This window comes from Microcaecilia unicolor, chromosome 1 (genome assembly GCF_901765095.1).
Source record: "Microcaecilia unicolor chromosome 1, aMicUni1.1, whole genome shotgun sequence".
Classification (NCBI taxonomy): domain Eukaryota; kingdom Metazoa; phylum Chordata; class Amphibia; order Gymnophiona; family Siphonopidae; genus Microcaecilia; species Microcaecilia unicolor.
Window position 1 is genome coordinate 739,162,176 of NC_044031.1, and position 21,787 is coordinate 739,183,962.

At 42.3% G+C, this 21,787-nt stretch overlaps 1 protein-coding gene across 2 annotated transcripts in view; it reads right to left on the bottom strand.

Annotated features, from left to right (window-relative positions):
* The window catches only part of ACAN (aggrecan), a 190,800-nt gene extending 171,819 nt beyond the window's left edge, over positions 1–18,981 (bottom strand). For both annotated transcript variants that reach the window (XM_030189702.1, XM_030189701.1), the window contains exon 1: positions 18,627–18,981. The gene's annotated coding sequence lies outside the window, so the exon portion shown is untranslated. The remainder of the gene's footprint in view (positions 1–18,626) is intronic.
* Positions 18,982–21,787: the final 2,806 nt, after the last annotated feature.

Consider the following 21,787-nt stretch of genomic DNA (forward strand, 5'->3'; position numbering starts at 1 on the left):
GAGGCAATTATTTCCTGAGCAGGAGAACGCGTGGGTCGCCCTTTGTTTTTGCAAAATTAGCAGCGAGGTCACGTCGGCACGCCGGAGAAATCCGAGGCAACCGACGAAATCCGAGACAAATTTTTTTGTGGAAAAAAGCGACGAAAAACGAAAACGACGATAACCGAAGTCAACGAAAACCGAGGTATTACTGTATTTTTGTCTCTATCATCTACACTGGGAGGCTCCCATATGCATCCACTGTCCTTTCCGTGAGGAAATATTGTTATGAGGAGTGTGGCAGACGTTGTACCATTGAGGTGGCAGTAAGGGCTCCCACGGTAACCCGGTGGTAACCGGGCACTGTGCAGCGATGCCCAATTACTGACAGGTTACTGCCGTGCTAACCATTTATGGGGTTCCTTCCCCCCCCCCCCCCAGGAAATGTCATGTGCTCAATCAGGAACTACCACTGGAGGGCCACTGGTAGTTCCAGAATAGCGAGCAGTAAATCCACATTGGGCTTACCACACCTCTGTAAAAGGCTCCCTCAGTTTTGTATGTATTTTGCCCTTATACTGCTATTCTTGGCTGTGATTCTGGATTTTCTTATTTTGGTCAACAATAAAAATGTTGAAATGATGTCCAACCGGCATCTGAAACTGAACATGGCAAAGACTGAGCTCCTTATCTTTCCACCCAAACCCTCTTCTCCTCTTCCCCCACTTTCCGTCTCTGTTGACAACACCCTCATCCTCCCCGTCTCTTCAGCACGCAATCTCGGAGTCATCTTCGATTCCTCCCTCTCCTTCTCTGCCCATATCCAATAGACAGCTAAGACCTGTCGCTTCTTCCTCTATAATATTAGCAAAATTCGCCCATTCCTCTCTGAACAGACCACCCGAACCCTCGTCCACTCGCTCGTTACCTCTCGTCTTGACTATTGCAACCTTCTCCTCGCTGGCCTCCCGCTTAGCCACCTATCCCCCCCTTCAATCTGTCCAAAATTCCGCCGCACGTCTTATCTACCGCGTGAACCGATACTCTCATATCACCCCTCTCCTCAAGTCGCTTCACTGGCTCCCAATCCACTACCGTATACAGTTCAAGCTTCTCCTATTGACCTTCAAGTGCACTCAATCTGCAGCCCCCCATTACCTCTCTACCCTCCTCTCCCCGTATGTTCCCACCCGTAACCTCCGCTCTCAGGACAAATCACTCCTATCTGTACCCTTCTCCGCCACCGCTAACTCCAGACTCCACCCCTTCTGCCTCGCAGCACCTTATGCCTGGAACAGACTTCCTGAGCCCATACGCCATGCGCCCTCCCTGCCCATCTTCAAGTCCTTACTCAAGGCCCATCTCTTCTCCCTTGCTTTTGGCGCCTAACCACCTTCCCCATTCTTGTTACCTACACTGACTACGTAGTCTGTTACCGTTAGATTGTAAGCTCTCTTGAGCAGGGACTGTCCCTCCCCGTGTTTAAACTTGTACAGCGCTGCGTAATCCTGGCAGCGCTATAGAAATGCTAAGTAGTAGTAGTAGTAGTAGTATTCTTGGCTGTGATTCTGGATTTTCTTATTTTGGTCAACAATAAAAATGTTGAAGCATAAAAGTGTAAGCATGCTTTTTTGTTTGATTGCAGTCGTTGAGTTGGTTTCATACCGATAGCACCTGCCTTTGCGATATCAGTCCTACCAGAGTGAATCATTGCAATTATATTCCAGAAGGGTGCTATAAGTTCTGGACATATAATAACTCTTCCTCTCTACGATTCCCTAATGTGTCTGTACACACGAACCTTATTCTACCACAACATTACTGTATTTGTTCATACCGGAATAAATGGCAGCAAAACTTAGGCGTTGGAATAATGCGCGCTAAGCGCAAATGCTATAAAGGCAGTTCCGTGTGGGACTGCTGTCATAGAATCCTAGCGTAAACCGCATTTTCGCACTAATTTTGGGTGCAGGCAATACACAATCTTCATCCCCTTCGACCTTCACGGTGCCTGACACACACCTACTTCATTCGACCACAATTCAACCTTGGATTTGTTATTCAACCGACTGGCGAACGCCTTTACGGTACTATGTAAGCCACATTGAGCCTGCAAATAGGTGGGAAAATGTGGGATACAAATGTAACTCAAGAAAAATGTCAGGAAGTATTTTTTCACGGAGAGAGTAGTGGATGCTTGGAATGCCCTCCCGCGGGAGGTGGTGGAAATGAAAACGGTAACGGAATTCAAACATGCATGGGATAAGCATAAAGGAATCCTGTGCCGAAGGAATGGATCCTCAGGAGCTTAGTCAAGATCGGGAGGCGGGGCTGGTGGTTGGGAGGCGGGGATGGTGCTGGGCAGACTTATATGGTCTGTGCCAGAGCTGGTGGTGGGAAGCGGGACTGGTGGTTGGGAGGCGGGGATAGTGCTGGGCAGACTTATACAGTCTGTGCCAGAGCTGGTGGTTGGGAGGCGGGATAGTGCTGGGCAGACTTATACGGTCTGTGCCCTGAAGAGCACAGGTACAAATCAAAGTAGGATATACACAAAAAGTAGCACATATGAGTTATCTTGTTGGGCAGACTGGATGGACCGTGCAGGTCTTTTTCTGCCGTCATCTACTATGTTACTATGTAACAAATAAACAAATAAATAAATAAATAAAATACAGAATAAAAGGCTTATATGGTAATTATCATGCACCCAGAATATTTTTGTTTTTGTGTTCCTTTTTTAAAAAGTTTTTCAAATGAATGTCATTAAGGTGTATACACTATGGGCTAAATTCGACATATATATATTGCACCTAAAAATTCAACGTTGACTAAAAACATGCTTAGTGCAATTCTATAAAGAGTTTGCATCCTTTTTAAAATCACATTTAGTACTAAGCTATGCCTAACTGTTGGTGGCTGCAATTAGGCCTGCTATAAGCACGCTTAACTACTTGCACCAAAGTTAAGCGCACTTAGGCGTGATTCTACATCATTGTGCATAGTATCTGGGAATGCTCCCAGGAACACCCCTAATCACCCCCCCCCCCCCAAATTGTTACGTGTGATAAGATTTAGGCACATTCCATTAAAGAATCACACATGCACAATGAATCCTAATTATTGCCAAATAGTGCTGATAATTGGTTGCTAATTGCCAATTATCAGCACTGATTGGCTTGTTATTCGATTAAGCTGTGCACACAGTTTGGCTGTATGGCCAAATTAGCACTCACAACCTGAGTACCGTTTACAGAATTTGCCGATATTTGCACATAGAGGTAAATTCTCAGAAGGTCACTGAAATGTAGGCGCTAGGATGATGCACGTTAAACACAAATTCTATAAGGGCAGTTGTGTATACAACTGAAGAAAGTTGTGCAACTTTCTTCAAATCCATCACCTTACTTTCTAATTCTTCCTACTTTCTTACTCATCTATATGTTACAACTTTGCCTTACCCTTCGCTACCAATTATAATGTTCTAGTACATATTGTGTTGTCATTGCAAGTAGTATACCATGCCAAACTTTGTATTGTTGTTCGAATATTTTTACTGCTGTAATTGCCTATTGCTCATGTTTGATATATTCTTACTGTACACCGCCTTGAGTGAATTCCTTTAAAAAGGCGGTAAATAAATCCTAATAAATAAATAAATAAATAATTTATAGAATACTAGTGTGTCTGCATTTACATGCCTAACTTTAGGTGTGTGTGTTTAAGTGTGTTTCTGTTGTGCATGTATGTATGTGTTTCTGTTGTGTGTGTGTGTGTGTTCCTGTTGTCTGTGTCTGTGTGTTTCTGTTGGGTCTGTGTGTCCCTGTTTGTGTGTTTCTGTTGTGTGTGTGTGTGTGTTCCTGTTGTCTGTGTCTTTGTGTTTCTGTTGGGTCTGTGTGTCCCTGTTTGTGTGTTTCTGTTGTGTGTGTGTGTGTTCCTGTTGTCTGTGTCTGTGTGTTTCTGTTGGGTCTGTGTGTCCCTGTTTGTGTGTTTCTGTTGTGTGTGTGTTCCTGTTGTCTGTGTCTGTGTGTTTCTGTTGGGTCTGTGTGTCCCTGTTTGTGTGTTTCTGTTGTGTGTGTGTGTGTGTTCCTGTTGTCTGTGTCTGTGTGTTTCTGTTGGGTCTGTGTGTCCCTGTTTGTGTGTTTCTATTGTGTGTGTGTGTATGCGTGTGTGTGAACTTGTGTGTATCAGGATACAATTGATTTACATAAAAACCTCTTATTGCTTCAATGAAAAGCCCAGTTGTCAAGAGGGGTTCTCAACTCTGGAACTTTTTTCCTCTTTAGGCTAGTGGGCCTTTATTTATTTTTCCTTATCTCCTAGATTTTGATATTATTTAATTATTTATTAGGGTTCATTTACCGCCTTTTTGAAGGAATTCACTCAAGGTGGTGTACAGTAAGAATAAATCAAACATGAGCAATAGGCAATTACAGCAGTAAAACTATTCAGGGACCCTTTTACTAAGCCGCGTAAGCATGTGCGCGTGCCCAGCATGAGCCAAAATGGAGTTACCGCCCAGCTACCACATGGCTTTTGTGGTAATTTCATTTTTGGCATGCATCCAATATGCACGCTAAGTGGCATTTGACGCACGTAGGTCATGACTGGCTGTAAGGTCTCAGACCCAAAACGCCGCATGTCCATTTTTGGCAAAAAATTTAAAAAAAGGTATTTTTGACAGATGCACAGAAAAATTATTCTGCGCACCCAAAAGACGTGTCTACACTACTGCAGGCCATTTTTCAGCGCGTCTTCGCAAAAGGGCCCCTCAAACAACAATACAAAGTAAGGCGTGATAGTATACTACTTACAATGCCAACACAATATATAATATAACATTTTAATTGACAGTGTAGGGTATAAGCAAAGATGGAACATATAGATAGGTAAGAGAGTAAGAGGAGTTAGAAAACAAGGTGACTAATTTAAAGAAAGGTGCACAAGAAGTCAGAGAGATGGTTAAATATTATCTCAGCTAGGGTAGGAGTGGATAAACATGTCCCGCTGCAGTACGTGCAGCCCGAGTCATTGCTTGTGTGTGTGAGTGAGACTAACAAGTTAGTTACTTCTTCCATTAAAGGCCTGGTTGAAGAGCCAAGCTTTCACCTGCTTCCTGAAGTAAAGAGAGTCTTGTGTTAAGCAGAGCCTTTCAGGCAGTGCATTCCAGAGTGTGGGGGCTACTCCAGAGAAGGCTCCCTTGTGAGAATCACATGGTGTAATGTCTTTTGGAGAGGGTGTGGTTAGTGATAGTCAATTCCCATTTTGTAGACATTAGCTTCTTTTCAATTCCTACCCCCCCCCCCCCTGTTATTACTATATTAGTTTTCCTATGTACTTGTAAGCTTTACTGTACACATTATTGCTTGATTTGTATACCCTCTGGTCCTTGAGGGTTACAAACACATCTACTTTTCTGGATATTATTGCTATAAAGATATCTGATTTTCAATGCTCGCTATTCAAGTTAGCCTTATTCTTATACCACATGTGTAGAAACACAAATGCTGAACACATATAAGTACTTATATGTGTCTTTCCCAGTATGGCAAGACCTTTGGTCTTTCCCAGTATGGCAAGTACATAAGTATTGCCATATTGGGAAAGACCAATGGTCCACCTTTAGGAAGCCGTCCAGATTTTTTTAAACCCCCGCTTAGCATACCGCCTTTACCACATTCTCTGGCAACAATTTCCAGAGTTTAATTACACGTTGACTGAAGACAAATTTTCTCCGATTCATTTTAAATTGACTACTTTGTAGCTTCATCGCATGCCCCCTAGTCCTAGTATTTTTGGAAAGAGTAAACAAACGAGTCACGTCTACCCGTTCCACTCCACTCTTATTTTACAGACCTCTCTCACATCCCCCCTCAGCCGTCTTTTCTCCAAGCTGAAGAGCCCTAGCCGCTTCAGCCTTTCCTCGTAGGGAAGTCGTCCTATCCCCTTTCTCATTTTCATCACCTTTCTCTGTACCTTTTCTAATTCCACTATATCTTATTCCCCTGAATACATTGCTCAAAGTTGGGTGCCCAGAGCAGATGTGCATGTAAATTAATTAATTAGCAAGGAATAATCAATCATTGTAGTTAATTGGCAACACATCTTCTCTGTTCTAGAACGTTCATAGTGTGCTATAGCAGGAGCATGGGGGATCGGGGATCGGGGGCATTCCCTGAAAAGTGCAATGTTATAGAATATTATAATTTACACCATTTACACCAGGTTTTGGCAGGCGTAAATGCTGATATTCAAAGTTAGGTGCGGAGTCTATAAACATAGTAACATAGTAGATGACGGCAGAAAAAGACCTGCATGGTCCATCCAGTCTGCCCAACAAGATAAACTCACTACTTTTTGTGCATACCTTACCTTGATTTGTACCTGTCCTTTTCAGGGCACAGACCGTGTAAGTCTGGACAGCACTATCCCCGCCTCCCAACCACCAGCCCCGCCTCCCACCACTGGCTCTGGCACAGACCGTATAAGTCTGCCCAGCACTATCCCCGCCTCCCGCCACCAGCTCTGCCACCCAATCTCGGCTAAGCTCCTTAGGATCCATTCCTTCTGAACAGGATTCCTTTATGTTTATCCCACGCGTGCTTGAATTCTGTTACCGTTTTCATATCCACCGCCTCCCGCGGGAGGGCATTCCAAGCATCCACTACTCTCTCTGTGAAAAAATACTTCTTGACATTTTTCTTGAGTCTGCCCCCCTTCAATCTCATTTCATGTCCTCTCGTTCTAACTCCTTCGCGGAGTGCCCTTCATAGAATACTAGTTTAGCGTGGATCTTTCCGGCACCTTGCTTTGAGCACCATTTACTGAATCCAGCCCAGTGTGACTGACTAGTAAATCAGACCTATTTGTGGCCCTCAGATCTCCTGCAGTACAATGACTCTAAAACTGTATGATCGGGGAGTTAGTAATCTGATTGATTTACTATTTCACTACCTGAAGGATCACCTTGCACTCTACTCACTCTCAATTTTACTCGAGTCATTTTTTTAAAGATTTTTTACTGCTGATTAATAACTACAAAACAAAGTTAGCTCTGTTGGACACTCCTAATGGAATACGTTCCCACTTCTCTCCTTCCCCCTGCCCAAAATTTGGGCTGTCAGTTTGTCTATGATTTCATATACTAGGGAAATCGTGCTGTATGGTAGCGTGGGAATTGGTCTACTTTGTAAACAGTTTGATATCTGTATATCAGGAAGAGATGGTATAAAAGTAATTAGATAATCAAATAAATAAATATTATCCATTGTTTTATAATTTTGAAGTATTTTGTTTGCTGATTTTATTTTTTGGTGTTGCCTATATGGTATTGCAATTATTCTGTGTTTTTTTTTAATTACTTGTACTCATATTTATTTTGCTGGTTCTTATCCAGGGGACTATATACCAGTTGGGCAAGTAAAATACCCAATGCAAAACTAAATAAACAAAATAAAAAAACAGACAAAATATGCTAACAAGATGACAAATGAGGCAGAAGGCAGTAGTCAGTTATATCTGAAATATTTCATTTTCCATGGAAAAATACAGTTTCCTCAGTCATATCTAGTGACCTCCAAGGCAATATTCTCCTATGTTTCGGGAAGTATATGTCAGTTACAACTCCCTCCCTCCCCCCTTAGAGGTGAATGAGCTGACTCATATTCTTGTGACTGGAAGTCTGTGGTTGGGCATTACAAATTAAAAATGCCTCAAAAAAAGATTTGATTTTGAATTGTTATTTTAAGCTTAGGATGTCTAATTTCCATGGCTGAGGATTAACACCTTTGATGATCTGGCTACACTCCTCCTCGGGAGCTCTGTTCATAGGGTAAATCTCTCTTATTGATACCCTTCTTCTCCACTGCGAACTCCAGACTCTGTTCCTTTTATATTGCTGTACCGTACGCCTGGAATAGACTTCCTGAATCAGTGCGTCAAGCTCTAGCTTTGGCCGTATTCAAATCTAAGTGAAAAACTCATCTTTTTGAGGCTGCTTTTAACTCCTAACTCCTATTCACTTGTTCAGTACCCATGTCTGTTTTATCATTCCCACCATAAGTAATTCCCTTATCCCTTTTTTGTCCTGCTTGTTTGCCTTGATTATATTGTAAGCTCTTTTGAGCAGGGAATGTCTCATACACGTTTAGTGTATAGCGCTGTGTACGTCTAGTAGCACTATAGAAATGATAAGTAGTAGTTGTAGTCTTTGGGATTCCGGAATCTTGCTACTCTTTGGGATTCTGCACAGAATCTTGCTACTCTTTGAGATTCCAGAATCTTGCTACTCTTTGGGATTCTGCACAGAATCTTGCTACTATTTGGGATTCCGGAATCTTGCTACTCTCTGGGATTCCAGAATCTTGCTACTATTTCGGATTCCGGAATCTTGCTACTCTCTGGGATTCCAGAATCTTGCTACTCTTTGTCCTTATCCCTTATTTGTCCTATTTGCCTGTCTTGAGTAGATTGTAAGCTCTGTTGAGCAGGGATTGTCTCATACATGTTTATTGTATAGTGCTGCAGACATTTAGTAGCAGTATGGAAATGATAAGTAATTGTATTAGTAGTAGTAACTATCCCCCCAATATTCAGGATTGGCACCTGGCCGGTTAAATGCCCCATAACCGGCTATCCAGCAATATTCAGCGGGGGATAACCGGCTATCCACCATTGAATATTGCTGGTTAGTGGCTAGCGGATAACTGCTTATATCTGGTGATATAACTAGCTATCCATTGATTTTCAGCCCGAGTTTAGTGGCCAAGTAAGGCTGCTTGAAAACGTGGGATATCGATTTCAAGAATATCTACTTAGCCGGTTATGTTGAAACCGGCTAAAAATAAACCAGATATTCAATACCGGTCATGGAAAATGCCCTGGCATTGAATATACAGTACAGAATCACGGTGGACTGCAGGAGTTAGCCGGGATAACTCCCACAGTCTAAATATCGGCCCCTATGTGCTCTAGGGCTTTTGCCCTGAACTTGACTGGCTTTTTGAAGTACCCTAAGATGTGTATACAGGAGACCCATGGCAGATCTTATATTTTCACTGAACTAACTCAGCTGAAACATTTCTTACATAGTAGACCACAACCTGCAGAATTTGAAGGCCCATTTGCATAGGTTGTTGAGGGAGGAATTGAAACCTCCAGTTTGGGATGTTCACAGTTCCACGCGTATTTTAGAAAATGGCTCTACCAAAGATGAATTCTTTTGTGAAATACATAGAGGAACCCAGCAAATATGGTATTTGCTGGGTTCCTCTACGTATTTTACAAAAGAATCCATGTGTATTTGCTGGCATGTCAGGGGAAGCAGCAATTTTGAAAGGCTGTGGACTAGATTCTACGTATCACGTCTAAAAATTTGGTGTCATAATGAAATTTGCCTAAGCGCATTCTATAATGTATGCCTTAATTTAGACGTACTTTATTGAATAAGCCTAAATTTCTACATGTTATATAGAATACACTGAGTGGCCATGACAGTTTCTAACTCTAGGTGTGGCCATTTACGACAAGTAAAACTTGGTGTAAATACCGGCGCCAAATTTATACGCAGAGCAGGTGCATTCTATAACCCTGCGCATAGTTTTCCCGAACACCCACAATTTGCGCATTCCATGCGCATAGCCACACCTCCTTTTTGGCAGTGCGTATTAGAATTTTTGCGCAGCACTTTGCAGAGTTTGATTAGCAGGTAGTGCATAGAAATTCTAATTAATGCCAATTAGTGCTGATAATTGCCTGCTGACATCTAATTATCAGCACTGATTAGCTTGTTAACTAAGTAAGGGCCCTTTTACCAAGCTGCAGCAAAAGGGGGCCTATGCTGGTGTCAGCATGTGTTTTTTGACGCACGCCAAGGCCCCCTTTTACCGCAGCAAGTAGAAGGTAACATAGTACTAGTAACATAGTAGATGACGGCAGAGAAAGATCTGTACGGTCCATCCAGTCTGCCCAACAAGACAAACTCATATGTGCTACTTTATGTGTATACCTGACCTTGATTTGTATCTGCCATTTTCAGGACACAGACCGTAGAAGTCTGCCCAGCACTAGCCCTGCCTCCCAACCACTAGCTCCGCCTCCCACCACCGGTGCTGCCACCCAATCTCCGCTAAGCTTCTGAGGATCCATTCCTTCTGAACAGGATTCCTTTATGTTTATCCCACGCATTTTTGAATTCCGTTACCGTTTTCATCTCCACCACCTCCCGCGGGAGGGCATTCCAAGTATCCACCACTCTCTCCGTGAAAAAATACTTCCTGACATTTTTCTTGAGTCTGCCCCCCTTCAATCTCATTTCATGTCATCTAGTTCTATCGCCTTCCCATTTACGGAAAAGGTTTGTTTGCGGTAGGTCTTTCTTTTTTTAAAGAAATGGCTGTGTGGCAAGTGAAGCACTTGCCACACAACCATTTCGTGGGGACCCCTTACCGCCAACCACTGAGGTGGCGGTAAGGGCTCCTGCACTAACCCAGCGGAAACTGGACGGCGCACAGCACTGCCTGATTACCACTGGGTACACACCGGCGCTTCAAAAATAAATATATTTTTGTTGCGTTAGCTATGATGGCACCCTTGGGGTGGGAAGTACCGCCGAGCTGCTGTGGTAGCCCAGTGATACTTCTTTTTTAGTGAGTGGTAAGCCTGCGTTGGGCTTATTGCCGCTTTGAAAAAGGGGCCCTAAGTTATGTGCATTGTCGTGGAGGAGTGGCCTAGTGGTTAGGGTGGTGGACTCTGGTCCTGGGGAACTGAGTTCGATTCCCACTTCAGGCACAGGCAGCTCCTTGTGACTCTGGGCAAGTCACTTAACCCTCCATTGCCCCATGTACAAAATAAGTACCTGAATATATGTAAACTGCTTTGAATGTAGTTGCAAAAACCTCAGAAAGGTGGTATATCAAGTCCCATTTCCCTTTCCCTATTTGAGATTCTAAATGGAATGTTCAGATTCTGTGGAGATTCTACATGGAATGTTGCTACTATTTGAGATTCTACATGGAATGTTAATGTAGCTATTCCACTAGCAACTTTCCATGTAGAAGCCTGCCCTTGAAGATGAGCAACGCAGCTGCACAGGCTTCTGTTTCTGTGAGTCTGACGTCCTGCACGTACGTGCAGGACGTCAGACTCACAGAAACAGAAGCCTGTGCGGCAAGGGCAGGCTTCTAGATGGAATGTTGCTAGTGGAGGAGTAGCCTAGTGGTTAGTGCAGTGGACTTTGATCCTGGGGAACTGAGTTCAGTTCCCACTGCAGCTCCTTGTGACTCTGGGCAAGTCACTTAACCCTCCATTGCCCCAGGTACAAATAAGTACCTGTATATGTAAGCTGCGTTGAGCCTGCCATGAGTGGGAAAGCGCGGGGTACGAATGTAACAAAAAAATACGCTTCAATTTCCATGCAGAAATCTCAGCGCAATATGTAAAATCCAGGGATATAAGTGGAAATAAAGGGCAGCATCATGGGGTAACTTCCTATGTGTATGTGCTAGCACTTAAATGTCACTCTTTTAATCCCTCATCTAACGCCCTGACTAAAACACACATTTTTTGGAATTCTAGGTGTGACCCGGGCGCCCCCCAGCGGGTGCAGAACCCGATAGAGAAATTTGCTTGCATAGATGTATATTCTCATTGTAAGATGGGAAATAAATGTACTTATTTTCAGCCCATTGAAACCACGCCCATAACATACCACCTCAATTTGTTTAAATATATGTGCATTCTCATTGTAAGATGGGAAATACATGTATGCATTTTCAGCTCTTCAAAATTGTACCCCAAACATACCATCTCAATTTGCTTGCATCCCAACCATCTCCACCTGAAAATAGCAGTGTTCTGAAATTGCCATTTACTTCTGTAGTGTACTTACATGTATAAATGCCACTATTTAGATGTGGAGATGCTTTTAGAATGACACAATTTTCATCCGTATGTTTCCAGCTGATTGGTGAATTCTAGGCATTTGTTAACAGTTGGAGCATATTTATTTATAACAATCAGAGTAAGTGTTCCCTTTGGTTTCTTTTGTTTTATATTTTACAGAGATATTATAGAGGTCTATAAAATAATGAGTAGAGTGGAATGGGTAGACGTGAATCGTTTGTTTACTCTTTCCAAAAATACTAGGACTAGGGGGCATGCAATGAAGCTACAAAGTAGTAAATTTAAAACGAATTGGAGAAAATGTTTCTTCACTCAACATGTAATTAAACTCTGGAATTTGTTGCCAGAGAATGTGGTAAAGGCAGTTAGCTTAGCGGGGTATAAAAAAAGGTCTGTGCGGCTTCCTAAAGGAAAAGTCCATAGACCATTACTAAATTGACTTGGGGAAAATCCACTGCTTATTTCTGGGACAAGCAGCATAAAATGTATTGAACTTTTTCGGGATCTTTGTGACCTGGATTGACCACTGTTGGAAACAGGATGCTGGGCTTGACGGACCTTTGGTCTGTCCCAGTGTGGCAATACTTATGTACTTGTACACACTGGGGACTTGTAGAGATGCATAGATATTTGATTTTTATGTTTTTTGCCTGTTTAATATTCATATTTTTTATATCAGCTCGATTTCTCATATGCTTCAATGCAGAATTTTCTTTGAAACTCTAATGAATAAAAGTGATAACTAATTGGTATATATTTTCATCAGTAGAAGTCATGACCACTTCAAATAGCACTTCTTTGTGAATAGGTTTATTTGAGGGGTTTTTTTTAAGTGTCCAACCTAGTAACAACATTGGTCCTTGCTTTTTTTACATTCTACATCTATGTGAAAATCCTTTGTAGAATAAAATCAGGAAAAATGAAAAAGTGAACTTAAAGAAGACTCTGTCAAATTGCGAAAACATGAGAAAGAAATACACTACAGCAAAAATGAAAGGGGGTCTAAGAATAAGGTGTCAACTGGGAAGCAAAAGACTTGACATTCAAAGGATTTATGCTGCAAACGTTGAGAGTTACGCTCATAAATCGGCCTTGTGAAAATGCGCTAGATAGCTCTCAAGGTTAGAAGCATAAATCCTTTGTACATTGAACCCTCTAAGTCTAAGGCAAGCCAGTTGACGTTTGTTGACATTTGTTCATTTTTCACTATGATAACGTTTCCTTGTTTCTTTCTAAAGCATTCTCATTCTTGCTTTTCACAGCCATTGCTTCACGTGAGTGGGTTTTCCCCTTGCAACTGCTACAGTAGTTGATGCCAGAGCAATTAAATTGTATCACTATTGGGAGACGTAGAAATATCATGGTGATCGGCCATACTTCAGTCTTGCTGTAAAAGACGCAGGTACCTGTGCAGGTCTTCATACAGTCCTCATGCAATTCTCTAGAATTTAGATCAGTTTAAAAACGCTTTAAAAACGTATTTATTTTCTAGGTCCTTTGTTTCTTGCCTTATTTTGAATACCACATAAACTTACTTTGTAGTATGTTTTATTTTAAGAGTTTTATAGCAACTTTTATTATTATTATATTTATTGATTTTAAATCATATCACAAGCATTACATCTTGTTAAGAAAAACAGAAAGAAAAAACATTTTTCAGTACATTATTCTGCCAACATAATTCAACTTCTTTCTTAGACCACAATAATTGTAGTGAAGGGGCCGAGATACATTAGGAGTAAATCAAAAGAATAAGTTGTTTTTTTTAAAAGAAATAAGGCCTGGATTCACCCACAAAACATTTATATTGTGAATAACATGTTCTTAAACTAACAGAGGATCTATTTGTTCACTATGAAATTTCTCAAGTGTTCAGGATCTAAGAATTGATATTTATTTTCCAGATATTTAATCTGACATTTACAAGGATATGCCAGTATAAAATTAGCACCTAATGCCTTGACTTCGTCTCTCATTGCCAAGAAAGAACGCCATCTTTCCTGGGTAGTCTTCACTACATCTGGATATATCCGAAGAGTTTCACCATAAAATGGTATAAAGCAAATTTTTCTACAGTTTTTTCAGTGATGAAATAGTTTTTATTGTTATGTTTTTTTATACTTTGTATGTGATTTGTTCCCCACTTAGATTTTTACAGATATAGCGGGTTATAAATAAAGTTTTATTATTTTATTATTATTATTAGGTCTATGTTGGAACATGATTTGTGAATATATTATGGCCAAGCATTGGCACCTATCTCTGACATTGCCCTTATGCCATCTCAAAGAGAAAAGGTCATTCCATAAAGATATGATTTAGTATGATTTCCATCCTATAATTTACTTTTAACACTGTAACTTTTATGTGTTAGAATGGCGGTATCCTTCCTTTTCTGAGAATGAATTCTGTAGAAGAAAGAGATGTGAGGAAAGTGGCTGCCTTGTAGTGCTGTCACATTTGCATAAGGGTAGTGAGAGGATTCTTGTAGGGCCTGATCACTAATGTTCTTTGATTTAGGAATAGCACATTAGTGACCAGGAGTAGCCTAATGGTTAGAGCAGTGAACTGACAAACAAGAAAGCCAGGCTTCAAATCCCATTGCCTCCTGGGCAAGTCACTTAACCTCCACTGCTTCTCACACAAACTTAGGACCCTGTTTACTACGGCGCACTAGTATTTTTGTTAGCATGCACTAACGCTAGAGACGCTTGCGCTAAAAATGCGAGCATGCCTACAGTGTGGCTTAGTAAATAGGGCCCTTAGACTGTAAGTCTCTGGGAAGAGGGGGAATGCTAAATGTACCTTGCTTTAAACTAGGACTGAAAGGCATGAGCTAAATACCAAATCCATTCCTCGAGGCACAGTAGTCCCATCGGGTTTTCAGGATATCCACGATGAATATGCATGAGATAGATGTGCATGCAATTGAGGCTGCGAATGCAAATCTAACTCATGAATATTCATCGTGGATATCCTGAAGACCTGATGGGGCTAAGTATACCCTGAGGACTAGGTTGGGAATGGAAGACTTAGGTGCATATGCAACATGTCCTACTGCAAACCAAACCATTTTGGGTCTTCAAGACCTGTACGAAACATTTGCACTGGGCTTTCATAATTGACCTCTGTAGTGAGATTCCTACTTTGATTCAGCACCAAGACAGTTCTCTCAGAATAAACCATAGAAATGCACAAACCGGCAAGTGGTTACCTTTTGGAAGGCAACAGGTTAACTTGTAAGACAACAGGTACAGATGCCTTCAGATAGCAAATAAATGATGCTATTTTTACTCTATACATGAATTTTGTTGTATTTCTCCTTGTTTTGCAATTTAGGCAGGAGTGGCCTAGTGGTTAGGGTGGTGGACTTTGGTCCTGAGGAATTGAGTTCAATTCCCACTTCAGGCACAGGCAGCTCCTTGTGACTCTGGGCAAGTCACTTAACCCTCCATTGCCCCATGTAACCTGCATTGAGCCTGCCATGAGTGGGAAAGTGCAGGGTACAAATGTAACAAAAATAGATACTACATGGAATGTTGCTATTCCACTAGCAACATTCCATGTAGAAGGCTGCGCAGGCTGCTGTTTCTGTGAGTCTGACTTCCTGCACGTATGTGCAGGACGTCAGACTCACAGAAGCAGAAGCCTGCGGGGCTACATTGGTGACCTGCAAGGGCCGACTTCTACATGGAATGTTGCTAGTGGAATAGCAACATTCCATGTAGAATCTCAAATAGTAGCAACAGTGGAGGAGTGGTTAGTGGTTAGGGTGGTGGACTTTGGTCCTGAGGAATTGAGTTCAATTCCCACTTCAGGCACAGGCAGCTCCTTGTGACTCTGGGCAAGTCACTTAACCCTCCATTGCCCCATGTAACCTGCATTGAGCCTGCTATGAGTGGGAAAGCGCAGGGTACAAATGTAACAAAAATAAAAATAATAAATTATGTCTAGCTCCATCACTGGCTGCCTTCAAATCCAGGCTAAAGGCCTACCTGTTTGATCCTGCTTTCGACTCCTGACTTGGCAATTTTATCTTATCCTTGTGTCCTTCTGTCTGTCCTTCCCTTATCCTTATTGATCCTGTCTGTTTGTCCTGATTTAGATTGTAAGCTCTTTTGAGCAGGGACTGTCTTTCTTCATGTTCATTTGTAAAGCACTGCGTACGACTGGTAGCGCTATAGAAGTGATTTATAGTAGTAGTAGTTCTAATGCATTGCATTGAAGCAAGATAGGAAAAATCCAAATATGTAGAGCTACTAACAAAGGGAATTATGAATTCTCGCCCCATCCCAAAATGACTATTAGAACATCACATCTTCCAAGGAACAGGACTTCAGTATTCTCTTTAGTTTCCAGAACGGCCATTTACAATTTTGAAACCTTTCTCTCCCATGTCTGAAAAGAGGGTTTTAAGGTTGCCACTCCCTAGCAAAGAACCTTAACATTTCAATTACTGCCCCGCAGCCAAGGAAATTAGCACTGCAGAATGACAGTGACTGATGCACCCGAGCATCCCGCCTTGAAACTAACTTTTGTTAGTAGCATGTGCCAAGAAATGTTGATAAACAGATTTGGAAAACTGCTACACTGTCATGAAATAATAAAAAGACAGCAGGTTGGTGTGACTTCATAATACACAGAGGTAATCAATAGAAATCAAACAAAATAAAACATGGAAAAGAAAATAAGATGATACCGTCTTTATTGGACATAACAATACATTTCTTGATTAGCTTTCGAAGGTGAAGGGCAACCTTCGAAAGCTAATCAAGAAATGTATTAAGTTATGTCCAATAAAAAAGGTATCATCTTATTTTCTTTTCCATGTTTTATTTTGTTTGATTTCTATTGATTACCTCTAAAAGTGGACTAACACGGCTACCACACCTCTCTACTTATAATGCACAGAGATATTGTCAATTGCAAATAGATTTAGTTTAATACATTTAAAAATGTATTTTAACATATATATAAGGTGAGAATGAAAGAAAACAAGAGTCCCGTTGTGCAGAATATACGGTTCCTTGTGCCTCTGGTGCAAGTCAGGTGATGTCTTTGATATTTATTCAGCGTCTGACAGACGCTTTGCTGGAGGAGTGAAGGGACGTGCTCTCACCCATTATTAAAGCAATCTATTTCTCTTATTTTGGATTGTTTAGAGAACCCTGAAATTTCACACTTTCTATGCATCTATCCAGGATTCCACTACTCAGCAAAATATGTGAAGGAATTTTAAATTTAAATTATACCCCTTGCAATTTCATTATAAAACGAGGGAGCAGCAGAGAGCTCTGGGCTCAGATCTGTCAAACTCCGAACTGAAAGATTTTGGGGGGTGACAGAATTTTATTCCTACATAGTAATATAGTAGATGACGGCAGATAAAGACCTGCATGGTCCATCCAGTCTGCCCAGCAAGATAAACTCATTACATATTATATGTGATACTTCATATATATATATATATATATATATATATATATATATATATATATATATATATATATATATATATATATATATATACCTAGTCTTGATTTGTCCTTGCTATTTTCAGGGCATAGACCATAGAAGTCTGCCCACCACTGTCCTTGTTCTACAATTCCTGAAGTTAACGTCGAAGTTCCTGAAACGTCCACTCCAGCCCATCCAAATCTATTCATCCATGATCAGGGCATACAGCGTAGAAGTCTGCCCAGCACTGACCTTGTTCTTCAACTTCTGAAGCTGAAGCTGAATCTGTCCGGCCACGATCAGAGCACAGAGCGTAGAAGTTTGCCCAGTACTGACTTTGCTTCCCAACTACTGGTGTTGCTTCCTAATCTCCGCTAAGATTCTTTGGACCCATTCCTTCTAAACATTCCTGCCCTTTCAGTTGTCTTTGGCTGGATAGTGCTTACTGTAGGTGAAACTCACACATATGTACAAAATGAGTAAACTGCACACCTATAGTAGTTACTCTAGTCCAGGTGACACTGTGTCTGTTGCAGACTATGGGCCCCTTTTACGAAGCCACATTAGGCTCTATTCGTGCCCAACATGTGCCAAAATCAACTTACCGCCCGACTAGTGCGTGCCTCTTGTGCTAATTTCATTTTTGGCGTGTGTCCGCTACGCGCGTCTGGAAAATATTTTTTATTTTCAGACGTGCACAGTGGACATGCGCGCGCCAAGTGGCATCTGACGCGCACAGGTCATTACCATGCGAATTCTTTACCGCTAGGTCTATGGCTGGCGGTAAGGTCAGACACCCAAAATGGACACGCAGCAATTTTGATTTTGACGCACGTCCATTTTCGGCAAAAGTTTTTAAAAAAGGCATTTTTGGTACGTGCGCTGAAAAATATTTCTGCGTGTGGCCAAAACCCGCGCCTACACTATCGCAAGCCACTTTTTACCGCGGCTTAGTAAAAGGCCCCCCACGTTAATCTCTTATCAAGCTGTTAGAGGTATCAATAGGACACTGCAAGAATTCCAGCTGACCCTCCATGTCCATTCCCTTACCAGTGAACGGTAGAACTTCTAATAAACTTTTGATCTCCTACATCCTAAACCTTGTGCCTCAGCTTTCTCTAGCTGAGCATTTTTATTTAATTTTAAATGGATAACTTTTATAATTCATTCTCCTTTAGGGAATAGATTTCTGGACTCTTCTTGCAGGGCAGGACATGCAAGAAGGAATAATAATATGAAGACAGGAAAAAGCAATTTAGAACTTTTTTTTTAAAGAAAGGAAACGCCATTACCTTTAACAGTTCAGTGCAGTGTTTCAATAATCTACGTCCCATACACTTTCTGGAAAATGTTGGTTATCTTCTTTTTATAATAGGTAAAAGAAAAAAAAAATCTCTTGCCACAACTTTGTATATTCGCTTCGTCACGGCTTCCAGATGTTTTCTCTGCCTTCCGCTTTCTTATACCCCCCTTCTCTTCATCAAAAAAAGCAAAATTCCCTGTGTGGTCGTTTTGTGGGTCCCTTGAAGGTAGTAGTAGCAGCAGCAGCAGGGCTGAAGTGAACAGTAAGTGAACGTGAAAGAAAGAGGAAGCTTGTTTCAGAACCAGACCAAGTTTAGCTGCCCTCACTCCAGACTCCTCCTGTCAGTGTCCTTCAATACCTCCTGGAATGCTTTCAGATTACTAAACACACCCTGGCCTCCTCATATTGTAGGCGTGAAGCAGACCCATGGCAATGGGGAGAGGAGATGCCACTTTTGGACAGAGGGAGAAACCCTGCCTTCTGCTGAGAAATCACCTAGACTTACCAAAAAAGAAGGAAAAGGAGGGGAGGGGAGAGTTGATATAGAATAAAACTTAGCTCTTTGGAAATAACTGCCAGATGTCGCCGTTAAATACCACATGTGTTTATATTCACGGGCTGAACGTACTGATTTTGAAACAGCCGATGCTCAAAGGAAATTGCACGAAAATGAGATGCTTGGAAATTCCGCAAGCGGCTCGGTAGGGAAAGCGCCTAGCACGTGCGCAGAACAGTCTCGCGTTAAGCGTCAATGTTCTGCGCATGCCTGGGAAAAAAGGTGACGGCTGCATCATAGGTGTGTGTCATAGGTATGCATCCAGTGACATCACATAGTGGAGGGGCATAATCGAACGGGGCGCCCAAGTTTTCATGAGGGCGTCCTCGCAGGACGGCCCCGTAAAGGGGCGGGGCAACCCGTATTATCGAAACAAGATGGGCGTCCATCTTTCGTTTTGATAATATGGTTGGGGATGCCCAAATCATGAAATTTAAGTTGACCTTAGAGATGGTCGTCCTTAGGTCGTTTTTGAGATAGTCGTCCCCGGTTTTCGGCGATAATGGAAACCGAGGACGCCCATCTCAAAAATGACCAAATCCAAGTCATTTGGTCATGGGAGGAGCCAGTATTCATAGTGCACTGGTCCCCCTGACATGCCAGGACACCAACCGGGCACCCTAGGGGGCACTGCAGTGGACTTCAGAAAAAGGTCCCAGGTGCATAGCTCCCTTACCTTGGGTGCTGAGCCTCCCAACCCCCCCCCCCCCCCCCCAAACGAATTGGAGAAAATATTTCTTCACTCAGCATGTAATTAAACTCTGGTATTCGTTGACAGAGAATGTGGTAAAAGCATTTAGTTTAGCGGGGTTTAAAAAAAGGTTTGGATAGCATCCTAAAAGAAAAGTCCATAAGCCATTATTAAAATGGACTTGGGGAAAATCTACTGCTTATTTCTAGAATAAGTGGCATAAAATGTATTGTACTGTTTTGGGATCTTGCCAGGTACTTGTGACCTGGATTGGCCACTGTTGGAAATGGGATACTGGACTTGATGAACCTTCGGTCTGTCCCAGTATAGCAACACTTATGTACTTATGCACTTACATCAGCCATAGACTGTAAATGTATGCATGCAGGGACATAGACAGCAGATTTTGTGTGGGCCTAGACGTGAAGTGGGTGGGCATCGTCTTCTACCCCCCCCCCCCCCCCACTCAACATTTAAAAAATACCTATGCCTGAGTTAGCAGGGATCCCAAGCCCTGCCAGCTGAAGATCTCCCCCAATGGCACCGAAAATGCTGCTCTTCACCTCAACAATCTGCGGCAGCTCCTTGAGCCTCTGGCACTGCCACATGGTTAGTTTTTTGCACATGTGCTAAAAACTGACCACGCGCGCATATCGGTGTCGACGAGTCAGGGAGCTGCCGCAGACTGTTGAGGTGAAGAGCAGCATTTTCGGTGCCATTGGGGGAGATCTTCAGCTGATGGGGCTTGAGACCACACCAGCTACTGCTAAGGGTGTGCTGCTGTTGGGTGGGCCCGGGCCCACCCGTTTAGGCCACAAGTGTGTGCATAAATTGCATGGTGCATTACTTGTATCATTCTGGGCCCCTTTTATAACTATTTTATATTTTATATTTTATATATTTTATAACCATTTGGGCAGCGGAAGCCAAGGGCTCTCTGTACTGTCCTGAAGTTCTCTCTAGGACAGTACAGAGAGCCCTTGGCTTCCACTGCCCAAAAGGGTGAGGCAGACCTAATAATTTACACTACCTTCTCTGGCAATGAGTTCCAGAGTCTAACTACGCACTGAGTAAAGAAAAACCTTCTCTGATTTGTTTTAAACCTACCACATTCTAATTTCATCTTGTGTCCCCTGGTTCTATTATTGTTAGAAAGTGTAAACAAACGCTATGTTGATCTATTTCCTTTCTGTTCTTTTTATTTTTTATTACCTGTTTTATAACCTGTTCCGGGGCAGAGGGAGCTGCAATGAACGAGCGAAGTTAGCGAAGTTGGAGCCCACAGGCGTGCGCCGCGGCACCCCCCAGTGGCGTGCACCCGGGGCGGACCGCCCCCATCGCCCCCCCTTGATACGCTACTGCTTGTACTATCTCAGTGGTAACCAGGCAGCCTGTGGCACTGTACGATTACTTCCAGATAAACACCTGTGCTACAAAAATTAAAATGGCGTATGCTGGGGGTGGAATCTACTGCTGGGCTGCTGTGGTCGCCTGGCGGTAGCTCCGGATTAGCGAGTTGTAAGCCCACGTTGGACTTAGCACCGCTTATTAAATGACCCCCTCTGTAAGTTACATGCATAAGAAGGGGCCCTTCCCAGGCTCCACCCATGTGTATACCCACCTTCTAAAAATGTGCTATTGAAGATATGGGCATATTTATAAAGCAGTGCACAGGAGCACATTCAGCAGTTACGTGTTTATGTGTGCACAAAAAAATGCATACGTGCCAGTGTTCTAAGCATTCAGCCCCCAACAGAAGCAAAAGCTTTGATTGCAGAAGTAGAATGAATGACAACAGTTTAAGTACGAAACTGTAACAAGATCCCACATGCAAGGTAGACGCCAGCTTAGAATCTACTTGACCTTCTCGGTCTCTGTTTGGGAAGGAAAAAGGCCTCAAAGA